The following is a 22,876-nucleotide window of genomic DNA, read 5'->3' as shown; positions in this document are numbered from 1 at the left end:
TCAAATTTCTAACCGTGGAAATGTATTCTATTTGTATACTTATCTGGTGATGGTTCGAATACTTTATCCATCTTCATCATCATACCGACAATCAATTGGATATTATCAGTGTCAATGATAATGATAATCAAATTTATTTACACCAAAAGGCGAATCATAACTACAAATTATAATGTTTTGATTGAAATGGGTTGGATAAAGAAAATGGTTAGAGTCTTTGAAACGTCAACAGATGACACATATTTCTTTTAATATACAAAAATTTTCGAAATCAAATTAATGACAAAGTTGATTTTTTTTTCATAAAGCTAATTTATGAAATGCAGTTACTTTTTGCTCTTTCTACATTTGTATTTATTTTCAAATTAAATAATCTGATTATTGTATAGATCTGTAGAAGGTAACAATTCCAAATAATAAAAAACTATTTCAAATATAAATTTTCCTTCCCAAAATAAAATATTTGAACCAAATTAGTTTTCACCATATTTTAATTATCTTCTCATCATACAGAATATTTAAATGGAAAATTTATAATAATACCCCCAGTCCGAAGCCTATTAATATTATCTTGAACGTAATATCAGAAAAAACATCGAGCGGTTCTTTTGGTGGTATTTTCGCATTCTTTGTCGGTGTTTTCGCGTTATTTGTCGCATATCCCTAATTTAATGGCTCGTTAGCGGCGTCCTCAAGGGAAATAGAGGGTAGACATATCTCAATGATTTTGTGGGTGAATTGCAGTGCTTTTTGCTTGAGACGACTATGTTGCTTTCCTTGATGTAGCGACATGTTTGCATTCTTGAAATTCTTTTGCTCTTAGACAATTCTGAACGAACTATAACTCATTGATAAAATGAAAACCAATATCTGAAATAGTATTGCCACAATCGTCAGTCGACTTGACGCACACCAAATACATTTCAGATGTCCTTCTCCCGTCTTTGCTCGTTTCGATGAACACATTAACAGCTTTAGACAGGGGCCGTGACGAAGAGAGGCGATCTCCTTATGCTAATCAGACCGTAGACCAGCTTATTCTCGAGATGAAGCGAGCCCATCGACCCATTCTTTCCTTTATATTTTATTGCATTCTCTCGCTCGAAACGCATTTGTCCGATGGAATCAGGATCAGGAGCGGGATAGAATACATTTAACGGGAGTAACTTGTTTGAGTTTAACTTTGAGCCGGGGAGGGCTGACCTCGCCAGAGGTTTCTGTTGTTTTAAGTGAATGCTTTGTTTGAAATGGAGAGAGGTTCTGTTTTTATGCTTTATTTCTCCGAATTGTTATGGATGTGCTGATTGATGGTGGATTCTTGTTTGGAAAATGAAAAACGTTACAGATATCCTCTGTGAAGTTCACTATCTGGAGTGATAATTTACTTACAAGTAGAGAATACCTGATATTAATAAATGATAACGTCAATTTCAGCAATTGAATATATTTTTTTGTCAGTAAGTCTTAGTTGTGCTCACAGACAATAAAATCAATGAAAAATCTGATATTCTAAAAATACTTGATACTCACGAAATACCTGTAATATTGAAAAAGAGTAGAAAACGAAATCTAAATATGCTCAAAATTTGTCATTAAATCGTATGTAAAAAGTGTAGTAACTAGATAATGAGTATCGATAAAAGTACGCTTTCACTTATTTAATGAGAGTCTGGGTAGACAAACAGAAAAAATATCACTTATGAGATTCATGTCAATGAAAAAATGATATTTAGGAATGGTACCAAAATCACCTCACCAGAGTATATTTAGTTCGGGTTTACACTATAAATGGAAATCAACTCATAGATCAATAATTGTATCTTGTCGATGAATCAATATTTGTAAAGCTTGAAAAGTAATTAAGTTATCTTCAGAGAAATGTGGCAACTGTAAGTAAATTTGCTTATTACTTTCTTGTTGAGCTGTAGCTGTAGTCTTTTCTACCAGGAAGGGAACAGATTTGGAGTACGTACATTCATCGAACTGTGCGTCAAATCAACTGATTTTTTCCTCTTTGATGACTCCAGGCAATTTCCGTGGGAAGTATTCTACAGAAAAACTGTCATAAAAACCTTTGACCCTAGAACTGTCATAAAAACCTTTGACCCTAGAATACTGGTCATTCGTAAAATCTATGAGGCGCGCGTAAAGTCATTAAAGTTCGAGTACTTCCGGGTTATGCACCGCCGAGAGCTCCTAGATATTTTCCTGATTAGTCAACAGCTAGCCAGTGGTGCGTGCGTTTGTCCTATTCTTTCCCGCTTAGTGATATATTTCGCGGGCTCGTCGTAAATTTTACGAAAGTCCAGTCTTTACGTAAGTTTTTATTGTAACTTGATCGTCAATGAATTGGTAAGGTAAGGTAAGGTACTTTGAAAGGTAAGGTACTTTTTTTGATTTTCTGATGCTTAGGTAATAGTTTTTTTTTGTTAGATGGCGCGTGAACCCTTAACAAAAAATGAAATAGAGGCCGAAATAGAGCGTATAATTGTTGGTGAAGAATCAGAGCCCGATCCTTTCGAAGGTAGTGGTAGTGATTGGAAAGAGGACCATCTAGAATTCGAAGCAGAAAGTTCAAGTGATGAAGATATTTTTTACCCTAGCCTCAGCCCAACGTCAAGCAGTCCAATCAGTTTGAAGACTCTTCAGCTTCCGAAGAAGAACATTTAGAAGAAGGAAATGGTGATAACGTCGAAAAAGAATTTCAAACCGACGCGACTCTGTCCCTTCCTGCCTACTGTTGACCTGCTGGAAGTAATGATTCGGAGACAAATATAGTAGACAGCCCTTTTTTATCTAAATATATAATACAGCCCAAGAACACCAGTTCGAAACGAAAAAATGGTCATAAATGGTCAGCGGTGTTACCTTCCAAGCATGGTAAAACCACAGCAAGAAATATTATTAATTTTTTGCCTGATCCCAAAGGGAATGCTAAAGATTGTTCAACTTTAGATGAATTTTTCAAACGAAATACATTTGTTTGCATACAAATGACGAAATATTCAGACAAGCGCAAAAATACCAAAGCAATGCTAATGTATCACCAACCTCAAAAATCGAGATAAAGGCTCTTTTTGCGATTTTGATAAGGGCGGCAGCGAACAAAGACAATCATTCGTTTGTTAAATATATGTTCAATACAAAATTATCAGGAACATTTCACAAAACCTGTATGAGTGGTGAGCGCTTTTCATTCCTAATAAATTGTCTTAGGTTTGATGACAAAGAAACTAGACCGGAAAGAAAAAATATAGATTCGTTTGCACCTTTTCGTGAAATATGGGATATTTTTTTTCGATTTGTCGAGACTCGTATACACCTGCTTCTTACTTGACTATTGACGAACATCTGGATGGATTTCGCGGACGTTGTCCCTTTCGCATGTATAACCATCCAAATATGGAATAAAAATAATGATGGTTTGCGATTCGTTTTCGAAATACATGTTGGATGCCAGCCCCTATTTAGGAAAAAACACAAAAACAAATGGGTTGCCACTGGCAACGAGGAGGCTGAAATGTCTGCCACAGAAAAACCTGCAATTATAAATAATTATAATGAAACAAAGGTTGGAGTAGACACACAGATGTGTTCGAATATGAATTCTGGTCGCAAAACTCGAAGGTAGCCGATGGTAATATTTTATGACATGGTAAATATTGCAAGTATAAATTCCTTCGTACTTCATAACTCAAAATTACTCAGACTAAACAAAAAACCATCGAACTGATATGAATATATGATTAAAGATACGGAACCATGGCTGAAGGAGAGGCTCAATAATAAAACTTTGCGGCGCAATATTCGGCAAGATATTGGTAATATACTAAATATTTCTGTGGAAAATGTGAAACCAGAGTGTCAAAATGAAAAGCGGAGAATCTATTTCACTGCCCTAGTAATAAAAGACGCATGACCACTACATAATGTAACCAGTGTGAACAAGCTATATGTGGTGAACACCGTGGAAATATATGTACGGCATGTGCAACTGTTTAAGATTTTACTTCCTGAATATATTTTTTTACAATACAGTATATTATAAAATTATGTGGATTTTTTTGTAATAAAATATCCAGTATTTACGAACATATAGAAAAGTCCAGTATACTATAGTTAATGGACAATTCCTTCAATTAAAATTCATTCAAAAGTTGAATTCACGAAAAGATGAATCTCATATGTAAATAAAAGGATCAAACTGTAATTTTATACCTTCCCAAACCAAGGATTCCGTAAAGCAAAAAAATCACGAAAAACGTATTTGATGAGATAATGTCACTCGTTCTGGAAAAATAGTTGTGACTTTTTTGGAACTTTCAAAATCTTCATTTGAAACTATATCCGAAGTAGTTCGTTGAAATTGTTGAAATTCAATCACACGGCTCACCACATAACAAATCCTTTTTCCACTCCACTTCTTTCAAAATGGCCCCATTTCCCGTTCTCCTGATCGGAAATCACCTACGGCCCAAGTCTGTTCTGAAGAATTTCTCCAAATAATTTTGACAACACCTTATTCCTGACTTTCGTTTCAACGAATACAAAATACGAATGTTAGCAAGGTAAAAGATGTGATTTGGGTTGCCTACTCCTCAGGAATTCTCCAAAAATAATCTGGAATTACCGTTGATAATATGAAAATTAAATGAAAAGTACAAAGGGTTTTTTTAAATGCTAAAGAGACACGATAACGGTGTTGTTTTTCGACAAAAAATTATGAACAAGCAATGACGAGTGCAAAAGCGAGTTTTTTTAAGATACCGGAAGTTTTCTTAGTATTGCCCATTGCAACTGGTGCAAAACTTCAAGAAATTACTCCATATTGACCGTACGACAACGTGACAAAAAGTCCCGATGCAATATGTCACGATAATCGAAGAAAACAGTGAACAAAACCTGAAACTATTTCAGTTGATAAGTCAAGAAGAGTACTTCGATTACGCCACTGAAGATGATTGCCGTAGTTGCAGTTGAAACGTTTGGAGACTGTAACCGAAGAAGACCATGACAAAATCCGGAAACCAACCAAAACATTTTCGGTACAATTTGATAACAGTTCTAACCGTTGATCTGTAAGATCTCCTCCAACTTACTGATCGGGTGCCCTTCAAGATAATTTATTTCAGGTAAATTTTCTGTTCCACTTCGAAAGTGTGCATTCAATAAAAATCCCTCTTGCCTTCTTTTCATCTGGCTTTTCTATTTGATTACATGATTCAATATCACACTTAAACTTTTTAGTTTTGTGAACTGCTTACAAGAATCACCATGGTTCTTAGTATCTTTTTTGAGCAATCAACAGATCATTCAATCTGCTACAGTTACCGTAGCAGACTAAGCAATAATTTAGACTTAAGTGAACATATACATAGTAGTAACTAAATAAAATATTAATGGGGACAGAATTTCTGAGATTCCAAATAACGAAACAATGCTTGGATGATTTAATAGAAATGGAGTCAATATGATCATTCCAGGATAAATGGGAGTCAATGTTCAACCCTAAGAATTTGACTGATTTTTTATTCACAATAAATTTAGTATTAGCAGTCCATTTCTCTAAGCGAAAAAACAATGGTATTTGATTTATTGCTATTCAGAACGAGGCCGTTTCTAGCGAAGTAATTAGGCATATTAGCAACTGCAATATTAGCCTGGTCAGATAACCCTTCACAAGAAGAGGAGCTCAATAAGAAGGACGTGTCATCAGCAAACTGTACAGTACAATGTTGTTGATTAATATAAGAGATGTCGTTGACGAATGAGATAAAGAGAGTAGGACCCAGGACATTACTTTGGGGAACACCTGTTAAGATGTTACGATTTTCAGAATGATATATGCCCGATTTTAGCAAAACCTTAACAGAGTGTGATCTGCTAGTCAGAAAAGTCATAATCCATTATAGACTTTGGTCGCGAACTCCAATGTCATAAAGTTTATCGAGGAGAAGTTGATCGTTGATAATATCAAATGAACGTGGCAAACCAAATAGAATACATACAAGTCACATGACATATGTGATGAAAATGAACGTTGAGGATTCTTCAATATTTTGTTCCTCTACATATTTATTTATATCACAATTATGCATTTTTCTCTTTTCCAGAATGAAATTCCAAAAGCTGTAATATAGCACAATGCAAATGTGTCATCCATCTAGTACACCCAAGTGAATGAACATATGAGACAGGTGAAATATGTAATAAAAAGTATTGTTTGGGACCCTCCAATATTTCGTCCCTTCGCAAATCTATCTGTATAGCCGTTAATTGGCGCAGTGGTAGTGCGCTCGACTCACGACTGGAAGGTAATGAGTTCAATCCCAGATCAGATATTTTTCTCGAGAGAATGTATCTAGTTGAAGTTGAGATGATTCTGCAACGGACTGTGAATAGTCATGATGCTCCCTAGGTGGCTTGGGGAGTTATTAACAGTACCTACCCAGGACATGAGGCTAATGACCATTGTAGTCGATGCCGATGACACCATGAAAAAAATTCATCTATATCAGTATTCTACATTTTTCTCTCTTCCATAATTCAATTCTAGGAGCAGTAATATAGCAGAATGTGAATGTGTCATCAATTTAGTGTATTTCAGTAAATCAACATGCAAGTCACATGCAATATATGTAATAAAACCTCTTCAATATTCTGTCTCTATGCCTAATTATCTATATCACTATGCAACGTTTTGCTCTCTTCCGTTATACAATTTCAAAAGCGGTATTACAGCAAAATATAAATATGTCATTAATTTAGTACACTCTGATGAATGAACATATGATTCATATGCAATTGATGTTTGGGACTATCTTTGCAAATCCATTTATATCATTGTTCTACATTTTTCTCTCTTCCAAAATACAATTGAGTGGCCGCCAAGGTCACCGGACATGATACCGCTAGATTTTCTCTTTGGGATAATGTGATGTAAAAAGTTCATAAGTCTAGACTGTAGTCAGTGGAAGAACTACGCATCAGGCCTTGAATTTTGTAGAAAGAAAATGATATTCGGACGCAAAGTACAGTTTTTTGAGATCAAAAATTTGAAATGGAGTTCTTCGAAATCGGAAAAAAGTTGCAAATTTCAAGGAAGTGTCACGCTTTCAAGTGGGCCACACTGTATATCACCATCCTACATTTCTCTCTTTTCCAAAACTCAATTTCAAAAGCTTTACTGAAGCAAAATGTAACTATGTTAGTCCTCAATGATCGTAAATAACCGTTAATATCAACAAGTTCTCTCAACATCACTGCATTATACCGTTGCGATTAAGAACACAAATTAGAAACACAACACAATGATTACAGCCATGCCATTAAGTTCATGACTCATTTTCCCAATGAAAATTGCCAGAGATAACACAAATTCCGCTGTCTACAGAACACCAGCAACCACACTGGATAAATTAAAGTTATCATCGACGACAACGGAGCCACCTTATCTCATAGTTTTATGTGAACATGGCGACAAACAGAATAAAGGGTTGCGAAGGGGGATTTTCTGGTATAGAAGAATGAAGAGATGTTTTGAATTCGTGCATAAAAGTCTCTGGTGCATGAATTGGCTACTTGCATATCTTGTTATTTTCGTTTAGATAGTACTGGAATCCTTCTATTTATCATCAAAGCGACATGTTCACTTGTATGTTCCAACAAAAATTTATACAGTTCAAAATAATCATTTATTATTTTTACCTGAATATAGAATGCACTTGATGAACTTCAGTCGTGTTCGGAACGGTCAAGACTTAAGTTTTCGACAACCAAAATGAAATGTACTATTTTTTAAAGAAAATGGCAGATGTTTCACCCTCTCTCGAACTGAATAACCAGCAAATAGCATTTAAATATCTGGGTGGGTGTCTCTTTTGATAGGAAACTAAAATGAGACAATCACATCAAACATATAAAAAAGTCCTGCCAGAAGGCAAAAATCTAATGAAAGTACTAGCCAATCACAAATGAAGAGTAGGTAGTGCTACCTTGCTTCGCATTCATCGAGCAATGATTAGAACCAAACAGGATAATGGATCCATTGTTCACTCTATGGTGAGTACATTTCATTTGAAGTCCCTAGATGGCATCCAGAATGCCGTCATAAGAATTGCTATGGGGGCATTTCGTACCAGTCCTGTGGAAAGTTTACTAGTGGAGGCGGGAGACCCCCCTCTTGTGCTATGTAGACTCAACCTGATCTTAACTCATTGAGCAAAAAAATAAGCCAGTGATAATAATCCTAGTTATCACAATGCATTTTTCATTCGCTTCGCTGAAACATCTGCGGGTTTATCGCTGAGCCACCAGTGAAATAATACGTCATCAACTGTATATCAAACCTTGGTAACCCTTTTGGTATTGCCGTCTTTTTTTTATTCAAATTGAATTTGGCAGCTGCTGTCACCAGATGCGAATTGCTTCACAACATCAAATTTAAGATGTTTGGCAAATCCGAAAGAGGCTTGAATTCCGCCTCCTGCACTAGGAACAGTCTTCAGTTGCAGAGAGGAAAGATCTTAACCCGGGAGAACTCGCGTACTATTCAACGACGTGAGAACTCGCGCCTATAGATTCTTTCTCACGCTAGCTCGCGCTTATAGATTTTTTCTAACGCGAGCTCGCACGTATAGATATCTTCTAACACTGATTTTTCATGATAAAAACTATTTAATATTGATACTAGTTGATTTATTCTAAATTCTAAAAACAACAAAGAAAAATGTATAATTATTCGAATTCAATCGTCACTTTCGTTGCAATTGTTATCTTCACATTTATAACAAGTGAAAGTTGATCTGGTGGTGTGTTCTTTACAGATTGGAGTTTGGCATTGGTGGCATTTATGTTGGGTAAATCTATTCTTCCTAACAGCGCAGAAACCACATCTTGGTTTATTTTCAGAATTTTGAGATGTTGAAGGTTTCGGGTTATTATGTGGTTCTATATTTGCAATAGATTTAATTCTTTGGCGAAGATTGAATGGTAAAGTTGTAATTGAAGCTCGACGAACAAGAAGAGGTCGTGTAAGTTGCTTTAATAATAAGTTGATGAATTGTCTTCGTGTTGATATGACACCAGTGTTACTTTTGTAAATGATTTGTGAATTGATAGTGGCAATATTCAACAAGCTGCAGAATAGGGTCAATGGCCAACGATTGCTAACTCGGGTTACAGAATATTCGGCTTTCATTCTGTCAACGACGTCAACTCCCCCTTTCATCAGGTTGTAAAATGTAATTACTTCTGGTTTATTTTCCGCGGATTCGGCGTCAATTGAGTCATCATAATGTAGAGTGGAAATCATTAGCACATTTTTGTTGTTGTTACCCAGCATAAATTTCCATTCTATTGACATAGAAAGTCCTGGAGTCGACAAGGGCGTATATTTTGATCCCATATTTTGCGGGCTTGTTGGCAATATACTGTCGGAAACAGCAACGTCCCCTAAAAGCCTCTAGCATTTCGTCAATGGTGACATTCTCCCTTACCGTGTAATAGGAAGAACAACGTTGAACAAATTGGTCAAACACTGATCTTATTGGTGCCAGATTATCTGTCTTTGATCTTTCATACCTTGTATCCATATTATCGAATCTTACAGCTTGCACCAACAAGTGAAAACGTCTTTTGGACATTACAGCGGCAAAGAAATCCGGTGCTGTTCCATCTTTGGACCATAGCTCATCTGTGTTCAAGTGCTGAGCCTTTTTTATGCCGGCCATGTACAACAATCCAATAAACGCAGATATTTTTTCAAAATCTGTTGATAAATAATCCCTCGGCCGTTTATAAGATGATCGTATTTTATCTAATTTTTTGTTGGTATGGATTACAATTTCTGCAATAAGGCCATCGGGGAAAAATAGTTTCCAACAATCCACAACTTCTTGAGCGTTTTTTCCTGCAGCCTTCACACCGGGAAGTTTAGATATGATGTTTTGTGCACGTATTTTTGTGGGAGGAATCTCTGGTTTATGGTTTAGCCATGTAGTGCCATCTTTCCCTATCCACTGAGGTGAAATTATCACTTGCTTATCTCTGGGGGATAATGCCGTTTCTTCATCATCGTCAGATTGCTCAATGTTAGTTGCATGAACGCTATCCTCAGAAGAGGCCTCTTCAATGTTAGATTGCTCAGTGTCAGTTGCATGAACACTATGCTCAGAAGGGGCATCTTCAATGTCAGAATCTGAATCAATAGCTCCTTCACATTCATGATCTGAAATCTCTTCAAACCATTTTAACAACTGCTGTTCAGTTTTAGAATCCATTTTTTTTCTGTAGAAAAGCTCAAAGAAATAAAGGAAAAAGCAAAAAAAAATTAAAAAAGGTACCTGCTAATTTGATGAAATAAAAAATTACCAACAATTTGGAGAAAAGCACATATGTAATCACTCGCGTCGTTAGATTCTTCCTAACACAAGCCACCAACTTGATCGCTCGCGCGTTAGATTATTACTAACTTTAATTTATTTGTAGCCACCACAACCCCTCACTCACGCCCCAACAAGCATGAACTGGTAAAGGAATTCTACAGAAGGCATTCCTAAAATATGAAATCAATTTGACGAGAGATAAAAAAAACGTCTGTAGTGCAACTGAAAATGTTAGATTTTATCTAACAGTGCGAGTCCTGCCGGGTTAAAAATTCGCAGACACTTCCTTCCAAGAGTTTACTATGGTAGATTTTAAAGTAAAATCCTGCATAAAACCTTCAGAAGATACTATATTCAATAATGAAGAAAAATAAAGAAAAAAATATATAGCAAAATAGACAACGAATAAAAACACCCACAAAATAAAAAAAATAACCATAACCAAATCTCGAAATACTGACGAAATACTTGTCCGATGATTTCTGACCGCTAAATATCTACAAGGCAATTATTAGATCCACTCTGTATACAAATTTATTATAGCTAACTCCTTCCCAAAATTTCACATGTACACATGTATATTCAACTCACTGCTGCCTTTTTCCTGCTCGTCCCTATTTGAACTCTTGCACTACACTGCTCGATTTTCACTCGAACCTTACACGATCATTTATTCCTACGTCAGAATGAAGAAGTACCCAAAATTGCGCTAATCACCTGTTTTTTCAACAATAAAAAAAATTAAAGATTCTACCCAGGAAAACTATATTCCAAAACAAAATACCGCCCTTGATCGACGGTCAAGAGAACCCTTCAAACTCCCAAGTTTTCGAACCTCCTCAAAATTCACGCAGACTTATTTCCCGAAAAACTTTTGCACCACTCTTAGACCGCTGCCTCAGACGGAGAACTCCCAGAACTCTCTGTCTTTTCTCCTTTCAAAAGCCAGGAAGAAATCACGGGTTCATCGTCCCCCTCGTCTCTCAAACCGTTTTTTCTAACAGTCGCCCACGTGCAACGGAGGTCATCAGAAAAACCTATTTAGCTGGAATATTGATATGCCCATATTTACAGCTCTTCCGCACTGCGGGGAACATGGGGGTGGGAAACGTATCGAAATGGTTCGAATTCCTTCACCTGTAGGAATAGTTGGCAACGAAACTGCTGATACACTAGCTACAGAAATTATCTCAAATCCTCACAGTCTATCGATTCGCAGTGTACCAGATGAAGATTTGATTCATGTAATACGAAAGGTGACTAGCTCTGGAGAATAACAAGCTCAAAACAATCAATTCTATCTCAAATTTCCAAAATGGCCCGTAACATCAGACAATTAATTCTAACCCGTCTCAGAATTGCCCATACAAGGTACACCCATCAGCATCTACTGAAGGAAAAAAACCTTAAAAGATGTATCTCCTGCGATGAAAAACTAAATGTGGAACATGTTATCACGGGTTGTCCTGACTTAAGAGAGAAGAAGTTGTTAACAGGACTATTCGAAGAAATTAGTAATGCCCTGAACCCTGATAAATTCGAGGCTACACTAAAGTTTCAGATATATGTAAATATTGTACTATGATCATATTGTACCACACCGCTAATAACCTTGGTAGTTGTCTTCAATTATAATTTATATTTATTATAATTTTTGTTCAATATTGTGCTGTATTGTATACGTATATGTCGATTACCATATCTGTATATAATAAATTGGTTATATATTTACTCAAAACAATAGATGGAAATGTAGATATGAACAGATTTCTAATAAAGACAAATATTTTTTGTGAATTGAGTTTTACACGCGTGTAATAATAGCTAGCAAGAGAATGGTTTCCAGGAAGGAGACGAAAGGAATCATATTCCTACGGTCTGCGGATGATAGTTTCGAAACTTTGAGGTTTCACACTCGTAATTTCGTTACGTAATAACAAGTCAGCCCCCGTGGAAGTGTTCTGATTGTTCCGATTACATTGAGTGGGGTAATAATTCTGAACAACTTTCTGGAAACAATAGTCTTGGAGTATTCAGTTCGTCAAAAATTTTCCCAATTCACAATTCACTGTGTTTCCAAGACTGATGGATTCAATTGAATCTCACAGCAGTTTCACTTATGATGTTGATAAAGTCCTGCTTCAATCTAAACTAAATTTGAATACATACATTTCAGATCGATGAGTTTGAGGCATTAGATTAAATGAAAATGATACTTTTCATGGAATTCTGATCTGAGAGATCAGGTCAGATATTAATAATGATAATAATAGTGATAATGATATGCTTTATTGCCCAAAGAACATTAGGTCTTATTGACAAAGCTGCAAATTTCCATCAGTCATCATAAACATACCATACACATATATATATATATATATATATATATATATATATATATATATATATATATATATATATATATATATATATATACATATCTACGCACACACATACATATATAGGTTACAAATAATATTGAAATACTCAAAAACATATAACAATTTATTAAACATCATACAATGAAAAATACCAAAAAAGTTTAAAATGTTCAAATGCAGTATACCATACTTTATTTAATGGAAAATACAGTTGACAAAGTGAATTAGAGAAAGCTGTCCTCATAGAACTCTTCTAAACTATAATAGGGTCTACCACATAATAAGTCTCTTACTGATTTTTGAAATACACAGTTATCCTCTTAAATTTTAATATGTTCAAGTAAATGATTAAACATTAAGACCATTATAATACATAGAGTTTTTGACTAGAGTAGTTTAATAAAAAAATACAGTTGACAAAATGAATTAGAGAAAGTTGTCCTCATAGAACTCTTCTAAACTATAATAGGGTCTACCACATTATAAGTCTTTTACTGATTTTCAAAATACACAGTTATCCTCTAAAATTTTGAAATGGTCAGGTAAATGATTAAACATCTTGAGACCATTATAATATATAGAGTTTTTGACTAGAGTAGAGGCTGGTATGGGTAATCTTAGGCTTTTAGAAGCATAATAATAAAAATTGAAGTAACCGCAAGATATCAATTTATGTTTGTTGATTAAACATACTGTTTTTGAGATTCCAAAAACTGATTTTATGTAATTCAAATAGGGGTTTGCAGGAGTCTCGACTTTTGGCATTACTCATGAAGTGACTCAACAAGTGAGAAATAAGCCGATTTAGCGGCAGACAAACCAAGATCCTTATAAGTTATTCTCAGTGCAAAACACCCTGAATCTAGCTTTTTATTGAGGGTTACCATGTGATCGGCGAATTTGAGTTTATTGTCAATTTTCATCCCCAAAAATTTAGTACTAGGTCTGTTTTCAATTATCCTGTCCTCGTCCTGTGTTGGTAAAGGACTGCCGATAATAAAGCAGTGGAATGATATCAAATTTGTTTTGGAAACATCGAAATACAGCAGGTTACAGTCGCACCACTTTTTGATTTTTTTTATATCTGCACTTATAATCTCGTGGAGATTAAATAAAATTTTATCACGTCATAATATTGTGGTGTCATCAGCGAATAGAGTAAATTTTCCTTCTAAATCGATAGATGCTAAATCGATTATGTATAGCAGAAAAATTATCGGTCTCAGTATTGAACCTTGTGGTACGCCATTTTTTAATTCGCCTTCTGATGAGGATGATGAGGTTTTCACAATCTGATTTCTTCCTGTGAGATAATTCTCGAACCACTTATGAGTAATTCCACGGATACCATAGTGATATAGTTTTTTTAGAAGTATTCCATGATCTACACAGTCAAAGGCTTCAGCAAAGTCACAGAACACTGCTGCTGATGACTCTTTTCCATTAATATTTCCATATTTCCGTCATATAACGAAGAAAATATAGCATCATGGGTGTTTTTTTTTGATTGGAAGCTGAAGTGGTTATTGCTTATGACACTTATTATTTAAAAAAATTGTCAATCTTAATTTAACCATTTTCTCTATTAGCTGCCAAGGGTGGGAATGAGACATATAGGACGGAAGTTTGAAGGATCACTGAGATCAACATCTTTGTGCAATGGGATAACTATTGATTTTTGTAGGCAGGAAGGGAATGTTTCAGTCTTGAAGGTTGAGTTTGTTACGAACGCTAGATCATTTAATGTGGTATCAGGAAGCATAGCAAAAATGATAATTGAAATTTCGTCTATTTCAGCAGCTTTTTAATTTTGAAAAGATTGAATTAGGTCTTCATGCTCATTTGCATCAGTAGGTTGTAAAATAAAGTTGTCAGCGATCCATATGTTCTCTAAATGAGTCAGCGGATTAAGAGGAGTTGGTATGTTTTCTGTTAATTTTTTTGCTATAGAGCAATAGTGATTGTTCAGTATGTTTGCGTTTATAGGTATATCAACTTGCTCTTTCCTTTGTTCTCCTCTAAAATCATTAATCATGGACCACATCTCTTTTAATTTATTGCTTGCTTGCAAAATTCTGCTCTGGTAGTAGATCTTTTTCGAGCATTCAATGACTTTTCTATAAGTAGTTCCATATTTTTTAACATAGGTAAGAAAATATATACTATCCGTGAATTGTTTTATATAATTAAGTGATCTCATATTCCTCGCGAAAACCTGTATGCCCTTTGTAATCCAGTGTTTTTTTGTTTTCAGTTCAATTCTTTAATAAGGAAAAGATTCATCAAAAATGTTTTTCAATTGGAAATATAAAACAGACAGGGGTTTATTTCGCACTTCTAATATAAAATTCCAATCATCATGAAGGCATCCGTGGTAGAATCTATCATAATTCTGAGAGTTGAAGAGTCATTCCTAATTTTCATAGCTGAGTCAATTAATATTGTGACATGAACACAGGATTTTATCATTATCTAAATTGCTACATACACAGTCAATGATCAAATGACTGTACTGAGTTATGTGGGTAGGTGATTCTACATGCATGCTTGGATCAAAGGATATAATGAGGTTGATAAGGGAGTATCGCCAAAATTTATGTTGAAGTCTCCAGTCAAAAAAATTGTAGATTTACTCAATCAGAGATGATGATATATGCATAATATGTATATTTTTAATTTCTTTGAATATACAATTGAAAACTAAAATTGTTTTTCTTCACATAGATAATTTAATTTTTCAAAATTTTCAAAGCCTAATATGGTATTCACCCAATCATTCACACAGACATTCTACATAAAGTACAACCATTTGAGTGAATGGATCAGCTATATTTTGATATGACAGAGTAGTTGGGTACAAAAATTGATTCATCTTGTTTTAACCAATGCTCATTTACACCCTGTATATATATATATATATATATATATATATATATATATATATATATATATATATATATATATGATGTGTTGTTTTTCCGGGTGTTCATCAGTGTGTACTATTCGATAGTCGACGTTTCGCCATCATCCCAGATGGCATTATCAAGACGAGTTACTGCTTCGCTTCGAGAGGTGTAACTGATGTTAGATTCTTCTTGTGGTGTTTTATACGGTTTCGCTTGCGTAAGTTGTATGGATTTGTTACCTGTTTGTAACAAATCCATACAACTGCGCAGATAATGGCTCGCAGATAATCAAAAAGGAGTCATAGAGCTTCAAATACTTTTTGTAACTTACATTAATAGTAATATATTTATATATATATATATATATATATATATATATATATATATATATATATATATATATATTTTATTTGCCGTTTTCATTTTATGTCCGTTTCGACAACTTCTAGTCGAGGTAATGGCGTGAACAAATCACCAATAAACAGATTAGCCAACTCAAAAAAATACATGGGCTACGAATTCAGATATAACTAACTTATGGAAGCGAAATTTATAGAAAATACTATTGTGACATATATATTACGCCAGACACTTCCCAAAACAAGTGGAATTAAGGGAGCAGTAATTTTTCATGTGATTTTACGGTTGGCAATTCGTACGCCACTTCCCTATTGTAATATTGATGGTACAGTCCTTATTTTGTCGACAGCCGTATAAATTGACAACATTGCATTCATTTCTTGTTTAATTTTGTTACACAAAGACACATAATCGATAAAAAAGTCCCTGAAATGTGTCATTCAGTTTTACCTATGATTGTGTTCATAGCAGCATGTAATTTGGTCCAGTCATCTTAGTCTAGTATCTTGAAATTTAAGATACCCAGCTATCAACTCGTATAAACTTCTATTTGACATTCTCAAAGTAGTCTCAAAATCTGCGTATGGTAGGGTGTACGTGACTTCTAAAAAAGTCGAAGATCACAAAAATCGATTTTTTGCAAATTTTTTTCAAATATGTCGATTCCTATGAGTTTTTTGATATTTGTATTTCCCATCAATATTGTAGAGGAATGAATTCTCTGCAACTTTTGTTTCAAAATTTTGTTATGCGTTGAATCTTTCTCGAAATAGAGGATGGAGAGCGCGCGGTTAGAGCGTCATTCAAGGTCAACCTGTAAACCCGGTCATAAACACGAAACATAAAGTTCATTTATCATTAATTAATACTTGATTATCAGTAATTTTTATTTCTCATCAATTATTACATTCATTTTTTTTGTAGTTATATCAGGAGACGATATTGATTCACTTTTCATTTTGATTAGGCGTACAATATCTCATCAACAAAAAGTTTCAAAAAAGTGGGCAAAAGGGATGTGAAAACAAATATATACTCTTTTGAAAGTTTGGGTGAGTTTTCTCATTGGGAAAACACATTTTGTTTCTGCACGTTTTTGAAAACATTTGACAAACTGCCGCGTTTGGATCAACTTACAGCAGTATTAGAAAAAGAAAACTATTCAAAGATTGTTAGAGAATGGAATTCAAATCTTATTGGCAGTCTATAATGCTCCAAAAACTGTGGATAGTATTGATCATCTTCGTTATATACAATAATTCAAATCTACAGAGCTGAATGGACCTGTTTTTTCTCAAATATTCCACCAACAGGTGCAGCAGCTCACCAACATTTCAATTGTGTTCATTATCAAGTTCAAAATTGGTTACGGCATGATTTGGAACCCTAAGAATGGGGCTGGGAAATATGTAATGAATTCCTGAAAATTATCACGACAATTTGAGCACCTGTTCTAGAGGAATGCTCAACAGAATATTCTGAAACTGTAAGAATGGTTGTGGTTCGCGATGTGTATGAAGAAAATCGGAGTTGCACTGTCCTTTAGCTTATAGCCAGTGTAATGGGAAAGCTTGTCTCATGCTTTACCTTACTAGAGCGATGTCAAGGAAGACAGAACCGAAATCATGAAAGACCTGGAAACAAATGTCGTTGAAGACGATAAAGAAGAAGACTTTGCAATGCTACAGCGGTCGGCAGACGACGATGAATAAGAAGATAATTGAAATTATCAGTTGTAGTTCTTATTCAATTTCCACAATAAAAAATGTATGGAATATTTTTCAATTAAAACAATAACTGAGCATTCCTTCTTTTTTTTTCATATCTACCAAAAAATTATTGATTTAAATTACATCAAAATTCATATGTAATTTAAATATAATACAACGGCAGGTGAGTATTATTAAATAAATAGATACTCGATTAAAAACAGATACGTAAGTAAAATAATTATTGAATATGATGTAATTGTTAATGAGAAATGAATGTTAAAAATAATTATGTATTCATAATATCAATAATCTATGAACTTCGACGCTGTGTTTTTGACTGGGGCTACTGGTTGACCTTGACTGATGCTCTAACCATACGCTCTCCACACTATCTCAAAAACGTTACAACATATAAAAAAAATATTTGAAACACAATTTGTCAAAATTTATCATTCTACGATATTGATAATGAATTCAAATAGCGAGTTTATAGCTGAGTATCTCAAATTTCGAAGTGAATTAACTAATATGACATGAGTAATTAGTGATAGATTGGCGCAAGTAGTAGTGCGCTCCACTCATGATCCAGTGATCTTAGGTTAGAACCCAACTCCGATTAGATATTTCTCTTGTGAAAATGTTAATGGTTGCAGTTGGTTTGATATTGCTATACGTTACATCTGTGGCAAAACTGTGAGGAGACCTAATGTGTCATATGTGGTTCGGGAAGTTATCAACATTACCAATTTAGAACACAGCGCCTGATAACTGATGGAATATTTTCATTACTGTTATGATTGAAAGAAAAAAATCGACACTGAAGCAGAAATGAATTTTAATACCGTTCGTATTGACATTATCGACGATCAGAGTAACTTCAGTTTGGAAATTGATAACAATCGTATAATATGCTATCATACGATTAGTAAAATAAAAATTTTAGGCTCACTTTCACCCTGTTCAAATACCGCTCCCAATTATCGTAATGAATAAGTAAAAAGTCGAAAACTTCATCAATTATCATACCCTCTTTGAGTCTGGCGGTCACAAAAAATCCCATTTTACTGACTAATCTATCACTTGAACGCTGGAGTCTGGAAAAGCGTTTCCATGTTGGAGCGATATACTTGACAAAATAAGTTTCAGAGGGTATGAAACATTCCACTCTCGTGAGGATTACTCCGAAAGAACAATGCAATTGTGATAGTTCCCAACTGCAATTTTCCCGTGTGCAACCACAAAAAAACTTTCTGTTATTATGGAACAGGTCCTTACTTACAGTATCTAGGATGAAAAACCGACTCTCAGTCTTAAAATATTCCATCGACGTAGATGTGAAAAATAACGATTAGTCTTTGGGAAAGAGTTAGGCCTTCTACTTCTTCATTTTCACACGAAGAAGTGTGGGAACTTTAAAAGAAATGAAGAAAGCAATAATTTCAAAATGAACTGGAATATAAAGCCCCTTCAAAACAACTACTTCCATTACACGAAAGAAATAACTACTTTTATATGCACGGGAGGTTCTTCAAGTTTGTGTCTGGAAGTTACATTTTGCATGATTTTCACATCGTTCTGAAAAGTTAATTTTGAAATTGATTACTTTCCTCTTTTTTTTGGAAAATTACCACATTTTTTTTACAAATATGGAGAAGAAAACACTCAAACCATTTTTTCCAAAAATTATTCTCTCATTTCAAACGGTAATTTTATTTCTAGAAAATTTGTTATTTTCATTATATAGAATAAAAATGGGAATATATAATGGGAATTCATGAATCGGAACTGCTGAATTTTTATTCAATAAGGATCAAGTTCAAATATTTTACTTTCTTAACAGTGTCTCAAATATTACCTACATTCATCATCAATATAATGAAAGTTAAATTTATCACTTTCCAGGCATGAAAAACAAATTGAGAAAAACCATTATTGGGGATAGAACCCGAAACAATGATTTCTCGTGCTGATTTAGATTTGATTTAGATACGGTTTACACCATGTACTCGGATAAGCTTCACTCAACATTCTGTGTTTGATTTATTTCCTTCGATTCATCGTTGATTTTTGATACATTTTTATATTTCTTCGGAAGTAAAGTTATTCCAAGTAGCATAATCTAAGGAATGCCATCATTGAGGTTACTAAAAAATTCATAGGTTATATGAATATTTCTGGTATTGATTATCCAGTGAGTTATGTCTTCTAATTCTAATTGTACAAAATATGTTTGAAGTTTCACAAACTACACCTAAACGATTTGATATCCAAGTGATTAATTAATTCAAGTGAAAAAGCTAATGTTTAGTGAAACATGTTGTGATATATTTTTTCAATGGAGTTTGTGGAGGTCAAATCGTTCAGGTGTAGTTTTTGAAATTATTTTGGATCTTTATCAAGTAACGGCCGAATCAATCAGTAAAATATGTTTGAAGATCAAAGCCTTATATACATAACAGATTATCAGACTTCCGTATCATACGTCGCAAGTTACCAGGCATTCATAGAATTCCTGAAGAATTAAGTTCTGAGTTGTCTGAAGCCGATGTTCCTACCGAACTCCACAGTGATCCATAAGTGATTCTTCGAGATTTCGCAAGTATGATTATAACTGAAGATAAAGTAGGCGCTGTCAATGATATGAGCCTGAAAATATGATTGGAGAAATACATTCTTGTCTCCCTATCCTGGCTCCCTGTCTCCCTATCCCCTGGTTATCAATGGAAGGGAGGCAGGGAAGGGACGCAGGAGATCTAGTGAATCCCGTGTGCCAGTCTTGTGCTTTCGGATATGCGTAGATTTTTGCAAACTCGACCGCTTCACAATTTGAGATCGCTTTCTTCTGCCACTCATCGACGACCAATTGGACAGACTGGGCAATGCACGTTACTTAACATCTTCGGATATAGCTTTCGGTTTCCATCAGATACCGATCGGGGAGGAATTCATTCATAAGGATGCATTCGTCACGTCGGACGGCCACTTTGATTATCTGCGGATGCCGTTTGGGCTTGCCAATGCACCGGCTAGAGCGGTTAATTTTGCCCTCGGTAATCTGAAGGATTCGATTGCCCTAGTTCATTTCAACGATATTTCGATATCCAGTACGACTCCCGAAGAGGGGTTCAAGCATTTCCGGCGTGTACTAGATGGAATTTCTACTTTCCCAGGTTTTCCTGAGATATTAAGAAATGATTCAGGCGAAGGCATAAGATTCGGAAAAATGAAAGACAGGGAATACGATTTTTCATTGCACTTCAAGATTTTATTTAACTTCACAGATTCTCCTTCGGGTGAAGAGGGCTTCGAGATCTCCGCCCTTGCCAGGAAGGCCGTGTAAGAATTAATCACCTGAGGAGGAATATTTTGTCGAGCCGCCGACGGTCATGGGAAGCTAAGACGTTCAAAGTGTGACCAGTGTTTGTTTCTATCAATAGATTCTTTTCCCACTGGTTTGGCGTTACACTACCTCTCTCCCCGCACTGAGCTGGGATACTTATATGCCTAACACTGATAATTTAAAGCAGCCCTATGCAAAATAAGCAAAATTACACTACCACACACTATCAAGCTAATAGTAAGTTATCTATATTTTTATATTCTTATTTGGTCGACCACTGTTATATCGTCTTGGCAGCTCGTACTGCCTTGTTTAAACTCTGCAACCTAATATTTCACTGTTGTGAACGAAAGAGCTGACTCATCCAGAGTAACGTCCAGTTTAGTTTTTATATTGGTTGAGCTGAGGCCTTCCGAATAGAAGTTTCGTACCGAATAACGTTGACCAATTTTCTAAATTTTGACAAATTCATCAAAAACGTTCGCTATTGATGGCTGCCAAACAGATAGTAAACAACACAGCGTCTTCAAACTTGAAATATATACTTCATTTCAATACAGTGATATTTTTCAAACAACTACCGCCATCTCTAGGTCAGGCCCGGTACTTCTGGGCCACCCTGGTAGTTACTCATCGTTCATTCAGATGATTATAATTTATTCATGAATTCATCTCGAGATGGTTTTATAATGAATAGTGAATCCAAAAAACCTCCTAATGTTATTGAAGTATTAGTTTATGTTAATGCCATTTGAACCAAACCTAAATGAACTTAAGTACCACACGTGGAAAATTTTCACGACCTGAAGTAATTCAATTAATACGTGTTTATTAATGTGCAAATGAATACATAAGTGTAACCCATTAGTGTAACTGATGTGAAACTTTCATTTTCCTTCTTATGTTTTTCTTTGTGCTTCTGCTTTTTCATTCATTTTCAATCGTAGATTGATCAGTATCAAATATTGCTGAATATTCTATGTTTAAATTTATCTTCATAAAAGTAATTGGTTTGACTCGAAATATTGATCACATCAACTACAGTCATGTTTACATTTCATTATCAAATAAAAACAAATATTAAACGTCGGGCTCCTTCCCTCGCTTATACAATGAAGTTGTTTGAGTTGGGTTTTATGGCAAAAAGCTGTTGCCTTTTGTCTTGAAATATGGCCGACAATATAAAGTTAATAAGAGTGGAAATTCATAGAATTTGGCTAAGGAATATAAAAGTGAAATGAAAGCAAAATGATAAAATGGCTCAATTTTCATGTAATGGCTTTGTTCTGAGATAATTTCTGGAATCGTCAGATTTTGTAAATGTGCTTGTGATTTATGGATAGAAAAGAAAAGAGAATGACTGGACCACAAATGCAATTCTGAAGGATATTTTTTGTATCCGATAAGTAATTTTGATAGTACGCATATGACGGTATATCCCACTTTTTCCCATCCTGGCCGCTTTCACAAAACCAATTCGTTATTCTATCAACAATAGTTGAAAAAAAACTATTCGATCATTTTGGTTTAGAATTGTCAACAGCCTGTGCAGTGGAACAAATTACATGCGAATCCATGTTTTTTGGTCACAAATATAATTGATACGGCTTCAGAAGAGGACACTCGACAGTAACCGGGACAATAGACTATATGGAAACTATCGAATATGTAATTTCAATAATGTTTGACCTTACTAGAGTCTTTGATACTGTCAACAGCTCTTTAGTTTCAGAGAAACTGCATAGTCTAGGCATTCGAGGTAATATCAACAGTTGGTTTACATTCTTCTTAG

This window comes from Leptinotarsa decemlineata, unplaced genomic scaffold, assembly GCF_025532065.1.
Source record: "Leptinotarsa decemlineata unplaced genomic scaffold, Ldec_3_MD MMD2_P_RNA_scaffold_11, whole genome shotgun sequence".
Taxonomy (NCBI): Eukaryota; Metazoa; Arthropoda; class Insecta; order Coleoptera; family Chrysomelidae; genus Leptinotarsa; species Leptinotarsa decemlineata.
This window is presented reverse-complemented; position numbering follows the sequence as displayed.